A 23641-nucleotide genomic window follows, 5' to 3' on the forward strand; every position below is an offset into this window, starting at 1 on the left:
ATATGCATATATACATATGTAGATATGTATATACTTTTATATCTCTCTCAATAAAGGTATATATAGATATATAGATATGTCTATATATACATATTACATATACATATACATATATACATATCATATACACATATATGACAAAGCCAGGAAAACCTCTTATATCTAAACCACTTCAGTCCATAGGAAAATGACTATGATTATTCATTAAAGAGAATTGGTCTGTGAGCAAACACAACATGGTAATGGAGAAGTCCAATGCTCTTAATAAAGTTTTACAAGCTTTATTGACAGCCTCCTTACCAAATGCATGTTTGTGAGCGTGGGTGTGCACACACACATACACATATGTGCGCGCACACACAGACACTCTTCCCTAATCTCTGATACTTTCCATCTGTCAGTGAGAATGAGTCTTTCCAATCATTTTTCAAACCGTTCTGTTTTTGTGAAGCTTTGAGCTTGTACCCTGTGAAAGCTTGGCAGGAAGCATACGTTTCTTGCTCAAGTTCCTGAACACGACAGCTGTGCTTCTCTCACACAACTTGGGAAAATGTTCCCAGTCTTAATCAACTGGCACAAGGCAGCAGAGGGGCTAAATACAGCCTGTGTCACCGAGCATCCATAAATGTGTCAATTTCTCTCTTCTTCTAGATCCTCTATCCTGCTTCATCTTTTTTTTTTTTTTAATCAACCTCTATTTTTTTGGTCTGTGCTACTTTTCTATCTGGAATTATGCCTAATCTTATAACACATACTGCAGTGTCTTGTCTTCTTGGACATAAAGCAACTCGAGTTGAGAATTAGTGTCCACTTTCATTCCCTATCATCTGTATTAAAACTGAGGTTAAAAGTATATTTTTCTTTCATTCTGAGATACTTAACAAATTATCTTCAGAGTTAGAATGAGATGTACCTTTTAATTATCATCAGTAATAATAAAAGCAATTGCAGTTGAATGCCAATGATTATTTGCTAAATGTCACGTACTACACTGGGCTGCCTGTATTCCATATCATCACATCAGTAAGTGTATATATTGTTCTCACTATGAATGTATTAAGCGGGCAGTGTTATCTGTAAAGATGAGAGAAGTGACCCTTAGTAAGGTTAAGGGACTTGCCTTGATCACACATTTAATCGATGTTTGCTGTGTCAGTCAGCTTTCCGTCACTGATACCAGTGACATCAATAAATACCACAGAAAATCAGTTTATAAGGATTAAAGGTTTATTTTGGCTCACAGGTTTGGGGGTTTTACTCCATGATCAGATAACCCTGTTATTTTCTGTCCTGTGAGAGACAATAGACCATAGCAACGAGCATGTGGTGGGACAATTTGTTTACCTCATGGCAGGTAGAAAGCAAAAGAGAGGGAAAAAAAGAGACCAGAGTCCCACAATCCTTTTGAGGTTTCAATGACCCTGCTTCTCACTTGGCCCCACCTCTCTTAAAGTTTCTACCACATACTGGGAGCCAAGCCTTTAACACATGGGCCTTTGAGGGACATTTATCCAAGTTATAGCATTTGATTTATAATGACAGGTTATTTTTAGCTCTGATGTAAGGATTTCAAGAACACTCTATGGATATAATTTCCTAACTAGTGCTATAAATTGACCATCCAACTGGGGTAGCAAATAATGATAATGAAGAAAGAAAGAAGAAAATCAAACAGGTAGAAAGGAGACTATCATCCAAACCTGAAAGCCTTGTGTTATACTTTTTCATACAATCACTCCCAAAGCCAGTATTCCTCCCAGTATAACCTCTCAAAACCAGTTTTTCCCAGACCTGCCTCTCCCAAATTTCTGGAAAATCTATAAATCTTCACTCATAATCTCAAAGTTTCTGGAGATACAACCACTTATAAAAATTGCCCTATGCACTATTAATCAGCCCACTAATGTTTTGTTTTGTTGTTTTGTTTTTAGCACATATTGAGCAAATGGAACTATGAAACTGGCACAGAGGATACCTTCCCACCACTATCCTCTGACTGGATAGTGGAGAAGGATTCTGAGAATTGCCAGACCACCACAAACCATCCTGCGATCACCAGACTGATGTCATCCTCATCACTTCCTGGATCCGCCCCTCAGGAGGATCCTGAGACCCTCCCCTCAGTTTTTAAAAGAAGATCCCAAGACCCCAGAAGCAAGTCTTGGTTTTGAGATAGCCTGTGTTCTCCCTTGACTTACTCCTTGCTTTCCTAAATAAATCTCTGTGTATCTCTATCTGATACCTTGAAGCTGTTTTCTATGACAACTGCCAAGGACCATGTCATCCTGAGTTGAAGTTCCCCCATTCCAGGACCACCTCCTTGGAGCAATCTGGTGGCAACAATATTTGCCCTTTTACTCAAACTATACAACTTGCCCTTTCTTCTTCTTTTAGGTGGAGCTGGACTTGCAGCCAAACACCCAGGTTTTAATTCTGTTGTTACTGTCGGTTACCTCTGCACATTTTGGAAATTGTTCAACACTTCCCAAGCCTTTGTTTCTTTGTATATAAAATGGTGATTAAAATTGCCTTGCCTTGTTTCCTTGAGCTTAAACGACAGAACATGTAGACAATATTCATTTTTTATACCTACAACTCATATATATGAATATTCAAGTGTAAATATATATTTGATGAGTGAGTGACTGAATTTGAAAGACTGTACTGTGTTCACTGGTATCAGATACAACCAAGACAACTGGGAAACCCCACTGTCCTGGCTGTGACTTTCAGCTCATGACGAGTAGGTCACCAGATGAGAAAGCCTAGGAAAATTATGGTCCATTACTGTGATTAACATACATTGTGAAAGTGGTCATCATTGTCATAATCTTCATCATCATCATCATCATTCATTCTATCATCAAATATTTGATGACTGGACATTGACCTGTCAGGGTCAAACTGATCTTGAGAAAGTGCTGAAAGTGAAGTAATATAAAAGAAAGTGCCAGTAAACAGAAGCAGTTCATATGATAATACCTTCTATTCCTTTGCTACTGAAGTCCTATTTGCTACTGAAGTCCTATCCTCTATTTCAAAGTAGTTTTCTTGCTTCTTGGCTTCTCGTCCTGTGGCGCTCTTACTATATAAACTTTTGACTTTCACTATTAAGAATTCTTTCACCCATCACTTTTTTCTTCTTTTTTATGATTATGATACTCTAGATCCCCATTTAGGATCTAATACAGGATTCTTAATTGTTAAACAGGTGTGTGGAGCAAAAACATGTTCTTGTTACTATTTCTTTGAAAATATTATCCAAGACTCTAGCATTTATTTATCAAATAAACAAAACCTATCCCAAGGATATTTTCCCAGTTAAAATATTTCGTCCTCATGTTCTGATGAATATTTATAAGTAATTTTAATCTGTGTAGTTCCATGATTATATTAATCCAATGGAGAGCCCAAACCACAGCACCAGTGAAATGGTATCCTGAACTGATGTCCTGATAACATCAATATTTCTGGTTTAATGTGGCAAGATGATAAGAGTCAACAGGGTGATGACTGGAAAACTTGAAGATAAATATCTCTGACTTTAAAATAAAACTTCTTATCTTCCTTGATCATAGTCTCTACCTCACTAAATAATGTAGCTATGATGATGTTGAAAGAGGGGAACTAGGAGGCGATTATGAAACATTATAGTAGAAATAATCTCTTATTACATGCTATGCTCAGGATTCTTATTTTGGATTTAAGATGAAGAAATCCATTGACCTAAATTTTCAAGATGTTCAGAGAAGGCAACATGAAAAAAAAAAAAAAAAGTTCAGCTTATTTAAGAGAGAGTGATCTTTTCCTGGTTTAAGTGAATCTGATTCTTGAAAGAGGTACAGGAAGCCTGCCTGGGTAAGAGCTCACAAGGGTTCTGAGGTCCCAGGTTTGCTCTGTCTCTGCAGGCATTGTGGTTTGCATTCTGACATTTGCTGCTTGCTGAGGTCCAGACATATCCCTTGATTCTGCCTCAGTGCCTCTTTCCTTGTCCAGTGTAGTCTGGTGATATGGACATGCTACTGCCAGGGAACAGAGTGAAATAAATTAATAGAGTGAAATTCAATATCTTCTAGGTTCAAACTCTTTCTCCTCCACCCTGCTGGCTTTTGAAATCTGCCGAATGAGACAGAGATTGTGGCGATCTGACATTTATTAAATATTTATGGAACATCTTCTAAGGATCAGACATTTCGTTAGGCAATATAGAACATTAAGATGATAGGTGTAGGTTATGCAATATCATACATTTACTGCTGATTCTGAGGCAAAATGATGGTGGTTAAGAAAATATCTTTTCCTTTTGGAGTTAAGCTAGGAGTTTGCTGTGCATGATGAAAATGTTTGAGGTATACAAGAGCAATAAGCAGTTCCAAAGAAACAGCATCATTTTCACTATGATTATGAGCTGAATTGGGGGTGAAATTTCATAACTTATTAAAGTATGAACATTTATGAAGGAAAATGAATTGTGTTTTAATGACATTAATTATTAAAAATAATGCAATATGAAGTATAAATGCTAGTTTGGCAACTATCTTTAGAATCCTTACAACATGTTGTTACAGTTTGACATTTCTTTGGTTTGGGTTTTATGTAAGCAAGAGTATGCCTGTACATATTTGATCATTGAACATTTATTTCTAACACATTATATTTTCCAGCAGTCAGTTAATCAAATTTGTAAAACAGAAGAAATCATTGGAGAAAATGGATGAGACAAGTATATCATTAAGTTAACTGTTTACAGAAGCATTAGCTGTCATTTAGATCTTGCCTGTAATTCTAACTCTAAAATTTCCCTTTAAATTTGAAAGTTAAATTGGCATAGGCTTTGCTCCATTTGAGCAGATTGCTTTGTTAGTATTGAATTTCAGGATTTTTTCCTAGAATCATCCAATGTGGGGGAGGGGAAGGAAGAATAGAATTACCAATTTTCCCCTACAGCCCAGAAATTCCTCAGTATGCCCAAAGTTGATCTTAACTCTTCTTGGCCATTTACCATTCAACCAAATTTTATTTTTGGATTGCCTTTAATGTGTAAGGCTTTGATGAGCATGCAATTGGTTGGGAAGTTAAAAGTCTTGGATCTGAGACCCTGGATGTTACTAAGTTTAAAACTCTGTTCAAGCACCAGTTCTCTGAAATGAGTGCCAGGCAAGGTAGCACATACCCTGATGGAAATTGTGATATGTCACAAGACATGCCATCAATTTTGGAAAATTCTTCTTGTTACGATGACTTCATATGTACCGCTGAGTTCTGTCTCTCCATAATTTTTACTCATTCAAACATGTTCTGCCTTTGAACCTCAAGATATTATATCTCTGTTGTTTTTCACCATTGCAGGTGTTTGAGGCAATCTAGACCATTTTATTCATGATACCAATATCTAGGTTCTAGAAAAAATATTTTAAGCAACCAGTTCAAAATCTCGAGGGCATTAGATTTTCACAAATAATAACTATTTTTTATTCTGCTGTCTTCCTTTAATATAAAAGGGTAAATAGGGTTCTGAGATGGAAAATTATCTTAGGTTCTGTATTAATTGTGTCTTTTATTTTTAATATCCTGGTGGCCTTGCTGACCGGACCAGCTGCGCCTCTCAGGCTTAGACAATTTCTAGAGAAAGTGAACAGCTCCCCTGTGAGCATGGCTCAGAAATGCAAACCAATTAGTCCAGGGTCCATATCGCAGATCACCTCCTCTGTTGGGCTCTCACACTCCCTGGTTAGGGGCCACTTATCCTGCCCTGTAGGACAACTCCCTAAGACCAAGTGCCAGACAATGGCACAACCTCCATGCCCCAGGGCCTAGTGAAATTAGTTAAACTGTCCAATCCTAAACCTGCTAACCCTGCCTCATCCATTCTTTCTTACAGAAAGTATGAAAAAGATTCCTGCCTACTATTCCCTCTCCTGGTCCTGCCTCCTTACTAACCTCAGTATTTCCCTGTTAGACCAGGAGGATCACAGTGTGCCATTTTCTCTTAGGAACTGTGAGTATGGAAAACTATGTGTTTAATAGCAGTCAATTCCTAATCTGTTGGCCTTACTATACCTAAATACTAATAAATCCTGTATTTGATAATAGATTCCATCATTTGGGGTGCGTACAGTCAATGCATTGTCTCCTGATTGTAGGCACTAAGGAAAGAAAAGCTGAGGAATCAATATTCAAGGCCAAAGTCTTAGGAATACTGCCATCACTAGCTACCATCAGATCATGCTGAAAGAGTTAGTTAAGTAATCGTCTTCTCTGTCAATCATGGGATGACTGATTCCAGGGTCATATGCTCATTTCTGGAAAGGGTCAACGTTTCACATATCTAGGAGAAAGAGACACCAGCATAGTGTGAGTGAAAGTTTACTCTAAGAGAATGTCCCAGATGGAGACCTTATAACTACATTTCCCTAAGGCTGAGAGGGTCATCTTGGTGGTTAAAACTTTGACTCAGGCAGTAAGAACATAGTCCCTATACATTGTCTGTTAAAAGTTCCTCTAATGTTTGTAGAAAAAGGAAGGTACCTAGGGTTCACTTGATTCATTCATTTATTTACTTATGCATTCAATAAATCTTTATTAGGCCCTTACAGACACAAGAAACTATGATAAGTTTTAGGGGTGCTAGCAATCCATATATTAAAAGATTCCTACTTTCATTTGTAATTAAGAAAAGCCAAATTAAAACTACTGAATATAATTCTACATTATTTAGATTGTCAAATGCTTAAAAGTATGATAACATTGACTGATGGTGAGAATTTGCCAGAGGTCCTTAAGAGCCTACCCGATTTACTACACCCTTCTAAGCTACCATTCAAAGGACTTTGCCTCTATATCAATTAAAGACCCCTCTATTGCCCTCCTGATATGAACATATCAGTGTAGATAATAGCTGGTGCTCTTCAAGCATATCCTTATTGCAAGCTATGCCCTTCTTTTTCACTCTCTGCCAGTCATAATCCAACTACTGTTCAAACCTATTCAGTGTCATATTGTCAATCAAGCCATTTTTGAGCTTTCAAACATACTATTAATAGTACTATAATAATGAAGGTAACTAATGTACATGGCACATTTACTAGGCAATGGGAACTGTGCAGTTTTATCTTATTAATATCTATAAAATACTTGTGAAATGATACTATTATTCTTTTTTGCTGAGAAGGAAAACTAGTATAGAGAAAGATTCAGTGACAGGCCAAATTTATAGAGCTTGTGATAGTTGTGGCAGTTTGCAAAGATTTTCAAACTCTTTAAGACTTATTTTAGCCATCCCATCACAGTTCCATTTTGCAGATAAAGAAAGTGAGGTTTGGATATGTAAAATTATTATGTAAGTTAATTTTATGATTCTTCGAGTCTTCCATTTTTATTAATATTTTGGTACACTTAAACATCTCATAAAAGTTACCCCTCTTCTGCCATCTAATGGAATTATATGTATAATGATCATATCATTACTAGGAAGTGGCAAACTCTTTCACCTGTGGGACTGTATTTAACTCTGAAGTCTTAACTCACAAGTCTTCCCATACTATATGCTCAATCAATATTTAACAGATATAATGGGACAAGCCAATTAATACCTATGATCCTCTATTGTCTGCTTGAAAAATGAGAAAAATAAAAAAATGTCTTATAGTCTCAAAGGTATTTTGAAGGATCTGATGAAAATATGTGCATAAGCACATTATGAGAGTGCATTGAAACACATGGCTCTGAAACATCATTATAGAAAAGGCTGCACGGGAGACATAATTTGGATCCCCTTTCAAGCAATCTTTATCAAATATGTCAGGTATCAAAGAGCTGAAAGAATCAGATTCAAAGTACTCATCAAGGGCTTTGGCATTCTAGATTTTAGTAAATCTATAGAATTTGGTTGCACTGAAAATGTTGCTTGGGGGTTAAATAATGAAGTAACCTTTGAGATCTAGTGATGAACTGAACTCAATTACATGTAGCTGTAGGAAACCTGCCTCCTACATCTGTGTGAATTAACAGCTATCCAGAAACTAATTTTGAGCACTATGCTTTGAAAATTTTGTGTGTGTTTGTATATATATATATGAATCATTTCACAGTATAGTATCATATATATATATATATATTTATATATATACACACACACACACATACATATATACATATATGAAAATTTCCTGATGAACTGATAATCATTTCAGGAAAAAAAAAAAAGAGAATACTGCTAAAATGCTATCACAGATTTCCACAAGGATGGTTTGCTCCTAGAAAGACACTGAAGCATTTGTGTACAAAACACTAGTCTCTTTGCCCATATCATTGGGTCCTTAAAAAGCCAAACTCCTCAGTTTTAAGTCAGCTCTTCAACTTAAGAATTTGGAATTGGATAAATATTTCACAAGAGGAGAGGACGGCATACCATACTCCTCAGCATTTACAGTGGATATGGAACAAAGTAATAGTATATGAGAAACTTTTACAATTTTTAATCATGTTAAATATATCTACCTCCTCAAATGGTTACCATTTCTTTAAGGTGAAAACATTCCAAATTCTTTTTTCTTTAGTACAAAGTTGTGGACTGTACTATAAACACATATGTATGATGCACACCAGGACTTCTCACTCCTTATGTAACTGTAAATTAGCACCCATTGATCACCCCCAGTCCTTTCCATATTTTATTTAGAGACAGGGTCTCGCTGAGTTACTTAGGGCCTTGCTAGGTTGCTGAAGTTGGCTTTGAACTCATGATCCTTCTGCCTCTTCCCAGTCACGGGGATTCCAGGTGAGCATCACCACACCAGCTGGTAGCAGACTTTCTTTATCCATTCACCAGTTGATGGGTACTTAAGTTATTTGCATTTCTTGGTGACTGTGAATAGTGTAGCAATAATCATGATCTACATCCACTAGTGGGCTTGCTGGATCATAGGGCATTTCTATTTTTGTATTTTTCAGGGAACTTCATTCAGTTTTCCATAATAGTTTTACCAATTTACATTTTTACCAATGGGGCTGCAAATGTTTTTTTGTTTGTTTCTTATATATCCTCACCAAATATATTTACATCTTTTATTTATTATTATTATCATTATTATTATTATCATCATCCTCATTATTATTTGATCAGTAGCCATTCTTAATGGGGTGAGGTGATATCTTACTATTATTTGGATTTGAATTTTCCTGGTAATTCGTGATTATGAGAATCTTTTCCTATTTTCTTGGTCATCTGTTTGTCTTCTTTTGAAAGATATCTATTTAGGTATATTGCCCAAATAATTGTTGTTGTTATTGTTATTATTATTTTGCTGTTTAGTTTTTTGCCTTCCTCATATATTCTCAATGTTAATCCCTTGTCAAATGCATAGTTTGAAAATATTTTTTCTCATTCCATGAATTATCTCTTCAATCTGATAATTATTTCCTTTGCTGTGTTTTTAGTTTGTTCAACTTCCATTTGTATTTTTCCTTTGGGGGTCTTGTCTAAAAAAATCATTGCCTATTCCAATATCTTGAAGCATTTAGCTATGTTTTCCTTTAGTAGTTTCATAGCTTCATATCTTACACAAAAGTCTTTAATCCATATTGAGTTGATTTTTGTAACTGGTGAAAGATAAGTAATAATTTCATTCTTCTGCTTGTGCATACCCTATTTTCTCAGCACTATTTATTGAAAAGAATATTCTTTCTTCATATATCCTTAGGAAATGAAAGGGCTATAAGCATGTGAGTTTGCTCCTAGGACCCCTAGTTCATTCCATTCTATTTTTTTTTGTTGTTGTTGTTTTAATACCATGCTGTTTTGATTATTATCCTTTGGGATTTTAGTTTTGAATCAGGCAATGTAATGCCTCTTGCTTTCTTTTCTTTTTCTTTCCTCATTTTGCTTACCATTGCTTTGACTACTGGGGGCTTTGTGGTTCCATAAACATTTTAGGATGCTTTTTTCTAGGTCTGTGAAGAATGACATTGTTATTTTGATAGAGATTCCCTTTCATCTGTAAATTGCTTTGAGTAGTATGGACATTTTCTCAATATTGATTCTTCTAATCCAAAAGCACAGGAATTTTCTTTCTTTTTAATCTTCTTAAATTTCCTTCATTATTCCATTATTATTGTTTTCATTGTAAAGATCACCTCTTTGGTTAAACTGATCCTTAGGTATGTATTATTTTTTGTAGCTATTATAGAGTTGCTTTCTTGTTTTTTTTAAATTTAGATAATTCACTATTGATATACAACAAAGTTACTGAGATTTGTATGTTAACTTTGTATCCTGCAACTTTACTGGATTTATTTGTGTTTTTTTTTTTTTTATGTTTTTTTTGTTTTGTTTTAGTGGTGTCCTTGGGATCTTCCACTATATGAAAGGTGCATAAGATTATGTTATCTGCTAACAGTGACAATTTGACTTCTTTGTTTACAATTTGGATGTCCTTTATTTCTTTCTCTCTCCTGATTTCTCTGACTAGAACTTCCAATGCTATATCAAATAGAAAAAGTAGGCATTCTTTTTTTTGCTCCAGATTTTATAGAGTCCTCTTTCTATTTCCCCCATTCAGTATAATGTTAGCTGTTGGTTTATTATATATGGCCTTTACTATATTTAGTATGATCCTCCTCTACCTAATTTGTTCAGTGTTTTTTGTTGTTTTCAAGAAAAGGATGTTGAATTTTATCAAATACTTTTTTGCCATCTCGGGGATGATGTATTATTTTTACCTTTCAGTCTGTTGATGTGGTACATATCATTAGAGATTGCAATATGTTGAACCATCCTTGAATTCCATCCTTGAATTCCTGGGATACATTCTGATTGATGGAGAAAAAAATCTCTTAAATGTTGAACCATCCTTGAATTCCTGGGATACATTCTGATTGATGGAGAAAAAAATCTCTTAAATGTTGAACCATCCTTGAATTCCTGGGATACATTCTGATTGATGGAGAATAATCTCTTAAATGTGTTGTTGGGTTCTTTTTGCTAGTATTTCATTGACAGTTTTTGCCATGTCCAATGAAGATATTGGCCTGTAGTATTATTTTTGTGATGTGTTTATTTTTGAACTTGCTATTAGAATAATGCTGGCTTCATTGAATGTGCTTAGAAGAGTTTCTTCATCTTCAACTTTTTCAAATAATTTAAGAAGAATTGGTATTAGTTTTTCTTTAAATGCTTGGTAAAACCTAGAAGTGAAGGCCTCTGACCCCAGGTTTTTATATTTATTTATTTATTCATTCATTTATTTTTATTAATTTTTTTATTTTTACAGACACATTTTGATTTATTGTACACAAATGGGGTACAACTTTTCATTTCTATGGTTGCTCACAAAGTAGATTGACATCATTCATGTAGTCATACATATATATAGGGTAATACTGTCTGTCTCAGTCTACTATCTTTCCGTCCCCAATTCCCTCCTTCCCATTTTCATCTACATCATCCAAAGTTCCTTCGTTTTTCTCTTCCTCCTGTCACCTGCCCTTGTTATGTATTGTCATCTACTTATCAGATAAAGTATTCAGCCTTTGGTTTTTTGGGATTGGCCTATTTCACTTAGCATTATATTTTCCAACTTCATCCATTTATTTGCAAATGCCATATTTTTTCTTCTTTATGGCTGAGTAATATTCCATTGTGTATATATACCACAGGTTCTTTATCCATTCATCAATTGAAGGGCATTTCCATTGGCTCCACAATCCAGCTATTGTGAATTGAGCTGCTGTGAACATTGATGTGGCTATATCTCTGTAGTATGCTGATTTTAGGTCCTTTGGGTATAGGCCAAGGAGTGGGATAGCTGGGTCAAATGGTGGTTCCATTCCAAGTTTTCTGAGGAATCTCCATACTGCTTTCCAGAGTGGCTGCACCAATTTGCAACTCCACCAGCAATCTATGAGTGTGCCTTTTCCCCCCACATCCATGCCAACACTTATTATTGCATTTGTTCTTGATAATAGCCATCTAATTGGAATTAGATGAAATCTTAGGGTGGTTTTAATTTCCATCACATTGTCTTAGGAGCAGACTTCCTTAACAAGACCCTGGTAGCACAAGAAATGAATGCAAGAATCAATAAAAGGGATAGATTCAAACTAAAAAGCTTTTTCTCAGCACAGGAAACAATCAATAATGTGAAAAGAGAGCCTGCAGAGAGGGAGAAAATCTTTTCCACACACACTTCAGACAGAGAACTAATCTCCAACGTTTCTAAAGAACTTAACACACTTTACACCCCAAATACAAAGAGCCCAATCAATAAATGGGCTAAGAAACTTGGCAGACACTTCACAGAAAAAGAGATACAGGTGATCAACAAATATATGAAAAACTGCTCATCATCCCTCGTAATTAAAGAAATGCAAATTAAAACCAGGCTTTTCTTTGACGGGAGACTTTTTATTACTGATTCAAGCTCATCACTATCCAAATTGACAGGTCCAAATGTTTATGTCTTCCTGATTCTATACTGGAAAGGTGTATGTGTTTAGGAATTTGTACATTTTTCCTAGGTTATCAAATTTGTTGGCATAATAATCTGTAAGTGTTTTTTATATTCCTCTGGTGTAAGTTGTAATGTCTCCCTTTTCATCACTGATTTTATTTATTTGAAGCTTTTTTTCTCTTCTAAGTCTGGCTAAGGATTTGTCAACTTTATCATTTTGAAGGAGCAGTTTTTTATTTCATTGATCTTTTGCACTTTTTAAACTGTATTTTGCTTCTGCTCAAAACTTTATTATTTCATTCCTTTAATTAATTTAGTGTTTGTTTCTAGTTTTTCTGGCTCCTGGAGAAGCAGCGATTGGTTGTTTGAGATTTTTCTACTGTTCTGGTGTTGGAATTAATAGATTGCTACAAACTTTCATCTTAGCACTATTTTCACCATGTTCAATAAATTTTCCAATATTGTGTCTCTATAATTTGCATTTGTTTCAGGGAATTTTTAAGTTTCCTCCTTCATTTCTTCTTTGATATGTTGGTCATAAAAGTGTAAATTGTTTAATTTCCATGTAATTGTATGGCTTTAAAAGTTTTTCTTATAATTTTTAATTTCTTATATCTTATTGCTTTCCACTTTGATTGTATTTCAATCAGAAAAGATACTTGATGTGATTTCAGTTTTTAAAAATTTATTGAGAATTGTTCTGTGGTTTATCATAGTCTTTTCTGGAGAATTTTCCTTGTGCTGCTGAGAATAATGTGCATTCTCTAACTATTGGAGGGAATGCTCTGCTGATGTCTGTTCAGTCCATTTAATTTAGTAAATAATTTAACTTTGATGTTTCTTTTTTATTTTCTGTCTGATCTTACCATTGTTGAAAGTGGGGTATTCAAGTTCCCAACTATTAGTTTAATAGAGTCTAGCTCTCTCTTTAGGTCTATTAGTATTTGCTTCATATATCAGAGTGCTCCAATATTGGGTGCATATATATTTAAAACATTATTTCCTCTTACTAAATTGACCACTGTATCATTATTTGATGATCTTCCTTTTATCTTTGTAATGCTTTTAATTTGAAGTTTATTTTACCTATATATGAGTAATCCATTTCTTTTTCTTATCCCATTTGCATTAAAATATCTTATTTTATCATCTTTCCACTTTCAATCAAGGTGTGTCCTTACAGGTGAAATGAATTTCTTGTAAGCATCTTATAGTTGGGTTTTTGTTTTTTTAACCCATTCAGTAACTCTATGTCTTTTAATTGGAAAATTTAATTTATTTATATTACCCTTAAGGTAATTATCAGTGGGTGAGGTCTCATTATAGCCATTTCATAACTTGTTTTTTTTTTAATTTTAGTTTAGTTCATTTTGTTCTTTCTCACTCTCTTACAGTCTCCCTTTGTGGTCAAGCGATTTACTATAGATGTGTGTGTTAATTCCTTGCTTATTATTTTTCATTTTTATAGCTTTTGCTTTGTGGTTATTGTGAAGCTTACAAAAAAAATTTTCATTTGATTGTAGTAAGCTATTTTGAAAAGAAAGAACTATAACACGATCATAAAGATCAGAAAGAAGCAAAAAACTAGGTGTGGTGGTACACACCTATAATCGCAGCAGCTTGGGAGGCTGAGGCAGGAAGATTGTGAGTTCAAAGCTGGCCTCAGCATCTTGGGGAGGCCCTAAACACCTCAGTGAGACTCTCTCTCTAAATAAAATATTAAAAAGGGCTGGAGATATGGCTCAGTGGTTAAGTGCCCCTGGGTTCAATTCCTGGTACAAAAACAAAAACAAAAACAAAAGAAGCAACAAAATAAAAAGTTCCAGTAAAAAAAAAAAAAAAAAAAAAAAAAAAAAAACCTTTACACTTGTCTCCATTCTTTCCATATTTTGAATTTTTGATATCATATTTTATATCTTTTTATTTGGCTACTCTCTTAGTATAGTCATTACCATTTTTAATTGTTTTAGTTTTTAGTTTCATAATAAGATAGGAATGTTTTATGTACCATGTTTATAATATTAGAGTATTCTGAATTTGTATAGTTTACATTGAGCTTCATAACTTCTGTTGTTTGTTCCTTTCAAATTAACATCTCTTTGTTTTAGTTGAAAGAAGCTCCCTTTAGCATTTCTTGTAGGAAAGGTCTGGTGGAGCTAATTTCTTTCAGCTTTTGTTTGTCTGAGAATGTCTTTATCTCTCATTTCTAAAGGAGTTTTGTTGAGTTAAATATTCTTGGTTGGCAGTAATCTTTTTAAAATTATTGATTTTTTTTTACTGACTGCATTTTGATTCATTGTTCACAAATGGGGTACATCATTTCATTTCTATGGTTGTACACAATGTAGATTCATACCATTCGTGTAACCATAAATGTACACAGGGTAATGATTTTACCTTCAAAACTGCAAAAATCTCATGCCACTCTCTTGTGTCCTATACAGGTTTTGCTAAGAAGTCTGTTACTGGAAAAATTAGGACACACTTATGTGTTATTTGTTTCATTTCTCTTGCTACCTTGAAAATCTTCTTCATCATTGGAAGATTATAATACATCTTGTGGGTACATTTGGGGAGTTAAGTTTTCTAAGTTTGGGAAGTTTTCCTTATCACTTTGAATAAGTTTTCTACCCTTTTGGGATCCTTTAGCCCCACTTAAGCCCCAATAAACTATTTGCTATTTTAATGTTGTTTCAGACTTCCTGTAGGCTATCTTCATTCCTATTCATTCTTTTTCCATTTTCTTCTTTCCTCCATATATTTTCAAATAACCTGCCTTAGAGTTCCATAATTCTATTTTTCTTGTGTGATCTACCCTGATAGTGATGGATTTCATTATTATTTTTTTCAGTTCAAGTATTTCTGTTTGATTTTTCTAAAAATTGCTTCCATCTTTTCTGTTTTCTTCTCTGTTAGACTATGGATTCAATTCTTTATGTTTTCTCTAATTTCATTTGTATTTTCCTAATGTATACATTCCAAATTCTCCATCCAAGTGTTTCCAGCACCTTATTTCACCATTAGGAGGTGTTATGGTTTTTGAAATCTCTTGATGCTTGGTGTGACATTGTCTGTACATTGAAGTATTAGGCATTTATTCTAGCCTTCATAATCTGGCTTTTTATGTGCCTGGGTGGTGTGCGGTTCAGCATGAAATGAGGGAGAACCTAAAAAGGTCAATCCATACCCCCAAGTCTCTCCTTGGGATTGGGGTAAGCCCAGTTGCCTCATACATAGTCACTGACCCATGGTCAGGCACTGTGGGGTTCTCTCTGGCTCTGAGCAGAATCACTGTGAAGGAATCAACCCCCAGTTCCTATGTCATATTTACAGCCACTGATGCAACATAACTGTTTAATACTCTGGGTCCACAGTCTGCCAAGACCAGTATGGCATTAGGGTAGGAATAAGGGTTATCCTTCTATGAGCTACTTGTCTGTGAAGTGGACTTGTAGCCCAATATTGCCACAATCAGATAGAGGTTGGAAAAGAGAAGTTTGATATCTCAGACATAATATGGGTTCATGTCTTCACCTGGCACTGGGGCTGTTCAAGAGCATCCCTGGGCTCTAGGCCGAGAACAAGAATCATTAGGATGGGTCTGATATCAAATCTCACCAGCTTGACACTGTGTTCTGAGGCAAGGTCCTGTGCTAGCTACCCTCTCTCATCCTCAATAAATTCCGTTTTACTCTACACTGTGATGGCTGAGATTGAGAGTGTTGGTGATGGCAGTCTCTTAGCCACCAAGGTTGATGTTTAGCTGGGTCATGCTTGAATCTAACCCACAAGGGCCTGCACCATCTCAGGTGTGTACCCAGATCCACGCCACAGTTGGCCTTGATTCAGGGTGAAACATGAACCCTTCCCATCAGGGCACAGGTGTCTGCTTCATGCCAGGGCATGCCTGCAAGTTCCTTTTGTGAGCACTGGTCTCAGGAAAGTTGAGCTGCCTGAGGTTGAGGGGTGGGGGGTGTGTGGTGAAGAGTGACCCACTCCAAAGCTGGCACTGACACAGGCTAAAATTAGAGTCTGTGTAACTAGCATGCAAGTCTCCATCCGACACTGAGGAAGGGCTAGAGCCTCCACCTGTAAGTTCTGGCCTGGGAATGGGGTCTTTGATTTCTGTTTTGTGTTGGGTCTCACTATAACGAAAAATGCATACTTATATAGGCTATCATGTTGCTATTCAGTATCCTTTGGTTTCAACTTGAAGAAATCCATTTAGCATTTCTTTTTTTCATTATTTTTTTTTATTTTTCCAGACTGCATTTTGATTTATTGTAGACAAATGGGGCGCATCTTTTCATTTCTATGGTTGTGCATGATGTAGATTCATATCATACATGTACATAGGGTGATGATGTCTGTTTCATTCCACCATTTAAGATAGGTCTCATGGTGATAAACTACTTCAATATTTTTTTCTGGGAATATTTTATTCTCTATTTTAAAGGACACTTTTTTGGTGTATAGTATTCTAGGTTTTCAAGGTTTTGTTTTATGTACTTTGAATATATCATTCCACTTTTGACCTGCAAGTCTTTTGCTAAAAAATTTACAGATAGTCTTATGAACATTTCCTTGTGTGTAACAAGTTACTTTTCTATTTCTTCTTTTGAAACAGTTTTTTAAATGTCTTTGTTTTATTTATTTATTTGAACTCTGTGTTTGAGTTTTCACTATTTGATTATACTGAGTTTTCACTATTTGATTACAACTTATCTCAGTGTGGATTTCTTTGGAATTGTCTTATTTGCAATTTTGTGTGTGTGTGTGTGTGTGTGTGTGTGTGTGTTGGGGAGAGTTCTCAAATCTGGATGTCCATGTTCTTCTCCAGATTTGGGAAGTTTTCAGCATTGTTACTGTGAGAAAAAATTTGCATCTTTTTTTCCCTTTTCTTTCTGGAATGTCTATACTGCAAACTTTGGTCTACCTGATGATGTCTCATAAATTGCTTAAGCTTTCTTCTTTTTTTTTTTTTTCATTCTTTCCTCTTTTTGCTCCACAACTGAATAATCTCAAATGCCTATCTTTGAGTGAGCTGATTCTTTCGTCTGTTTGATATAGATACTGTTTGATTTCTCTTTTGAATTATTCAGTTTTAGTATTCTATTTTTCAGTTGCAAGTTTTCCAAATGGTTCTTAATGTTTTCTCTGTGTTGAAATGCTCACTTTATTCATTTGTTGGTTTTTTTTGAGCTCATTTAGTATTGTTATGATGGATATTTTGAATATTCTGGAAGGTAATCTCACTTGGGCTGATTTCTGGAGTTTTATTTTGTTCCTTTGTTTGGCTAAGATTTCCCTCTTCCTTTGTTTTCCTTGACTCTTTGTGTTGGTATCTACGCATTTGAAAAACAAAAATCTCTCCCAGTCTAATTGAATTGGCCTTTTATGGGTGGTGGGGGTGGAGGGGACTCTTACTCATCAACTGTCCAGAGATTCTGTGAATCTCTCAAAACTGCCTGCATGTGGGGAAAAAGGCACACTCATACATTGCTAGTAGCATTGCAAATTGGTGCAGCCACTCTGGAAAGCAGTATGGAGATTCCTCAGAAAACTTGGAATGAACCCACCATTTGATCCAGCTATCCCACTCTTCAGTTTATACTCAAAGGACTTAAAAATCAGCATACTACAGTGATGTAGTCACATCAATGTTCATAGCAGCTCAATTCACAATAGCTGGATTGTGGAACCAACTGAGAAGCCCTTCCATTGTTGAATGGATAAAGAAACTGTGGTATATATACACAATGGAATATTACTCAGTTATAAAGAAGAATAAAATTATGGCATTTGCAGATAAATGGATGAAGTTAGAAAATATAATGCTAAGTGGCATATGCCAATCCCAAAAAACCAAAGGCCAGATGTTTTCTCGGATAAGTGGATGATGATACGCAATGAGGGGCTAGCCGGGTGACGGAGGGGAGAAGAATGAAGGAACTTTGGATGGTTTAGAGGAAAGTGGGGTGGGAGACGTGGGGGAAGGAAAGATAGTAGACTGAGACAGACTATATATATATATGACTACATGAATGATGTCAATCTACTTTGTGAGCAACCATAGAAATGAAAAGTTGTACCCCATTTGTATAAAATGAATCAAAATGAAGTCTGTAAAAATAAAAAAATTAAATTTTTTTTTAAATGTCTATGTCAGGCTTTAAAAAAAAAAAAACAACTGCATGCTAGTCTAAATCAACATAACTGCTGTTAAGACCCTCAGGACTCTAGTGAATGTTAGGTTCATCAGCACTTAGGTGAGAGAGAAGACAGTTCTCAGCCAGTCCTGGAAAAATTACTACGGGCAATATGTTATCCAACCTTTTCCCCCCAACTCCAGAGAGGTGATTCCCCCATCCCCCTTTTTTTGTGGTTAATCAAAGGAGAGGCTTCAGTGACTACCCATGCATTATTTCAAATTACCAAGTTTGTCCTCTATAATATCCAGTTGTCTAGCATACGCCAGGACCTCTTAGTTCTCTGGGTTAGGCAAGACAGAAGCCAGTCCTTCAGACAGCATTCAAATCTTAGGACACGGGATACAAGATCCAACTCTTTTCCACTTCAGAGAGGAGATGGAAGCTGGTGGTTTTTGCCTGATAACTCCATGCCGAGCCAAAGGGAGGAGCTAGCCCATGCTAGTTCATATGGCCATCTTTGTTCTCTGTAGCTGCCAGAGGTCTAGCATATGCCAGCTTCCATCTGATGACAGATTTTAAGGGGAAGAGTACTTCAAAAGCTGGATAGTGATAGTTCCATGCCAGTGATGCAAGCCATGTTACAGTGAGTGCAATTAAGTACTCTTATAACCACACATCATGAACTTGATTTCAGTCCAAGAATCAATTTCAGGTACAACACATCACATTCACTGTGCTATTGAAAATATTTTCTAAACACCATTTAACAAAAAGAGAGAGAGGGTGATTAGGATCAGTTTTTTGGAGAAATGAATAAGACCATCCACATAATCCTATTTGCATAGTAATATAAAAACAAGAGAAGTAGGAGAGGGAAAAGGAGGAGAGGAAGAAGGAGGAGGAGGAGGAGGGGAAAGAAGATAATCCACCAACATCAAAGAAGGCATCTGCCAAAGCTGATAAATCAAGACCAAGTTCCACATTTTCATATTTTCCTCAAAATCTTTTTTTTTTTAATTTTTTTTCATTCTGAGGATAGTCTATTTCATATGCACAAGGCCTGCTGGAAAGCGAAATGAGAAATACTAAATGGACTCTGTCTTACAGCTGCCTTGCTCACAGGGAAGCAATAGAAGAATGCTGGTTCCCACTAGACAATCAGAAGGAACATTGACTATAAAATTAGTGTCAGAGTGGGCCCTGGCACCATTAAAATTTAAAACAAGGCAACAGCAGACTGTGTCATTTTCCCAGTTATGAGCTCTCCGTTTGAGCTGATCAATTCCATACAAAAAGGAGAGTGTCACAGAGTTAAGCCTCAAATTCAGCTCTTAGTGCAATTTTCTCTTACTAAATTTAATACTGGGTATATTGTGATCCGAGAACAAATTTACATTTGCTTTGTCCACTAAATGGAAAGGTGAAGTCTGCTCTGTGGCCAAAGCTATGAACCTACAATACAATCAAGGGCTTTAGAGTTCTCAGCCAACCAGTCTTTGCTATCTTTGACACCTGAGTATTTTTTTACTTTACTTTCTTTATTTCAAGTTAAAGAAAAGGTTTCTAACAGTCTCTTAAATCATCAGATTAACTTTCTGCGCATGAAAAAAGTTTTAATATTTAAAATTATAATTAAAATTAGAACTCACAATAAGTCATTTTTTTTCCCTTGAAAATGCAAAGTTAATTTGGGTAATTTAGGATAGAGATATTATTATTGCTCTTAAAAATTTCCAATAAATACATAAAAGCATTTTTATATGTATATACAGAGTATTGCATTTAAAGAGAATTAACATCATGGTACATATCATTTGGCCTAAAATACCAATACTTCTCAAACTCTTTCCCCTGGTTCCCAGTCCCTTCCTTCCTTCCTTATAGATAGATAATCACTTTTCTAAAATTTGGTTTCTCTTGCCTTTATATGTGTGTTTATGAATCTATTTACCATAGATTTTCCCTGATCAGAAAATTGTTTGACACACTGTTTTCAAGTACAAATAGAGGAAGGAATACTCAATGATTGTTGGTTCCAATTTCAGCATGTTGACGCACATAGCTGTAGCTCATTCTCTTTCTTTGTTCTCTAGTGTCTTTTTTTTTTTTTTTTTTTTTTTTTTTTTTTTTTTTGGTGCTGGGGATTAGAACCCAGGGCCTTCTGCTTGCCTTGCAAGCACTCTACCAACTAAGCTATATCCCCAGCTCTCTAGTGTCCATTTTGATGAACATTTGGGTTGTTCACAGATTTTTGCCATTTCAGTTATTGACATCTTCCTTGCATGGTGTAGAAGTTTCCTTACAAGCTACCCCTCATCAGTCTCTTACCCACCACTTCAAACTCCCTGAGCTCTGTTTCACCTTGCTTCTGACAAAGCTGTTTCCTTTGTCCTATGAAACCCTTGTACAGTTGATCTCCCTTGTGAACTGATTCACCGATTATTGAATTTGAACACCCCGGACTCCCTTTGGAGCCTGAAGTGAGTCTACTAGAATGTTTATCATAATATAAATTATGGTTATAAAACAAAAGCTAAACTCAAAGAGAAACACTACACATACTTCATTTCTGTGTTACTGGAAACAAGAAGACAAGAAACAGCTGAACTTTCAGTGCTTCAGACTCTCATCTCTATCACACTGCCTACACTGCCTAACTTCATGCATCCAAGAAATATCATCATTAAAAATCTCATCATTGATACACAATTTATATATTCCATCATGCCCTTCGAATAAGCGATTTCCAATTTGTGAGTCCATGGAACACTTATCCCACCTGCTCTCCCTTGTTACTTCAAAAATCATGCCATCAGAATTAATGGGGATTATAACACTGCTTTCAATAACACACACATTAATTCACCTGATCAGAGCAGACAGGGACAAAAACACCTCCTAGATGATATTCAAAGCTTGTCAGGGATATCCAGGTCATACTTTGAAAAATATGACCTTAAATGGATTCAGAATTCAGTGTAGTCCTTCACAGAAGGCTCACATATTGCAATGGCTTTTAACTGACATGTTATTAACAGGAAATGTTGGTGATTCTTTTTTGTTAGAAGTTTCCAATTTTGTAAAGTCAGTGTACAGTATGAAATAACTATGATCTATTTTTTAAATTTATATTAATATTCTACATAGAGTTTTCAGGTTAGCGTCAGTTATGCATAAAACACGTCCTTGAAAAATTTTATGCCATTTCATGAAAATGAGCAAAATTATTTTTAATGACAACAGAATTGTAAGATAATGTTAAGACAGATTATATAGCAATGCTTGGACAAATTTTATTAGCTACCTTATTAGTAGGGTTTGACTGAGGGATATTCTCTTGTACTACAAGCCAATTGAAGCATATTTTGCTCTAACACAGTCAGAAAGTACCTGAGAAGGTAGAGAAATCATGCAACTTACCCATCTTTATCTTTCCAAGTTCAGAGTGCAGGGATTATAAGGCTGGGAAAACAAACCACCAGACTCCAAAAGCCATAAGGTGCATACTATAAACAGGACAGGCAGGAATCAACAGATCTAGTTCTGCATATATTCAGAGACCAGAATTTTTGATATACTACATAGTTAAGAATGGGACTGGGATAATGGAAGGTAGTGTTATTTACATATTGGAATCCTTTATCATTTGAGATAAAGAGTTAGAAGCAAGGAAACAGAGAAATAACTCTAAGAGCACACATTCTGAAAACTGATATTTATCTTTAACATGATATAAAATTCACAATAAGCATTAGGTTTTCTCACTTAGAAGAGATGATACTAGTAACAGAAGCAGGGGTAGATTGAACACCACATGAATTGAATCAAAATTTACTGGTGGATTGTGTATGTCTTTCTCATCTAGATCTGATAGTGGTTTGGTACTAGCATCTAAGAGGCCCTTGAAAGAAGCTAAGGACAATAACTGTCCTCAACCCATACTCCCCACTATTGTGCAAAATGCAAACTTTGATTAGAATTTTACTTTTATATAATGGACAAAGAGAAAAAGTAAAAAGAAAGGAGAGGAAAGAGTGCATGACCCAGAATGCTTAGAAGAAGAGTATGTTTTAGACAAATGGTTTCCAAAAGAAATGATATCAATGAAAAAAAAGATGATTCCTACTTGAAGTCCATAAAAAACACTGTACTTGACCTTACAGAACATGAAAGGGAAATATAGTAAGAATATACACCAAAATGAAATCAGAGTTTCAAAGAAACTGACTGACAAAATAAAAGACCACAAAAGAAAGAAAAAGAATACTAGGAATACACTTAGGCCAATCAGATCAGATACTCAAAAGACAAAAGGGCGATTCCCTCCTAAAACACAGAGTAAAAGGACAAAGAGATGTAAACAATAGTAGAAGATTATAAATATAGGGACAGACAGAGGCAATGCAATCTGATGATTAGAAGCATTTATGTAAAAAGAAAGCAAAAAAAAATTAAAAGAGGCAATAATCAAAGAAGACACAAAAAGAATTCCCAAACTTAAGAAAAAAATATCTCCAGTTAAAATTAGAAAGGAATTTCTCAGTTTGTCCAAAGTTAATAAACAAAGTCACTACTCAGATACCTCTCAATTTTTCTTTTTGAACATTAATTGAAAAATTTAGAAGCTTAAGATGGTAATATTTACAAGATAACAAAGAGAAAACAAAACAAAGCATACTAACCTCAGGCTTCTCATATCACTGAGAATTCATAAAGTGCACTTCAATTTATAAAGATTTTAAAATAAAGTGACTAAGAACCTAGAAATTGTGTACCCAGCCAAACTCAACTAGATTTGCAAAGATAATAAACAAATATGGAGACATTTTATAAGGAACATTCTGAAATATGTACCCCCTCAGAGTGATGAATAGTCATTTGGCATAAAATTTCAAGTATAAATAACTGCTGAACATTCAATTATAAAATTTGAAAATGAAATTAAGGTCCATTTTTTAATAAAAGAAATATAGTAAAATGCAATTATAAATTCAGTAAATGACAGAGAAAAGAAAAGAAAAATATTGTTGAAAGGATGTT

This window comes from Sciurus carolinensis, chromosome 11 (genome assembly GCF_902686445.1).
Source record: "Sciurus carolinensis chromosome 11, mSciCar1.2, whole genome shotgun sequence".
NCBI lineage: Eukaryota > Metazoa > Chordata > Mammalia > Rodentia > Sciuridae > Sciurus > Sciurus carolinensis.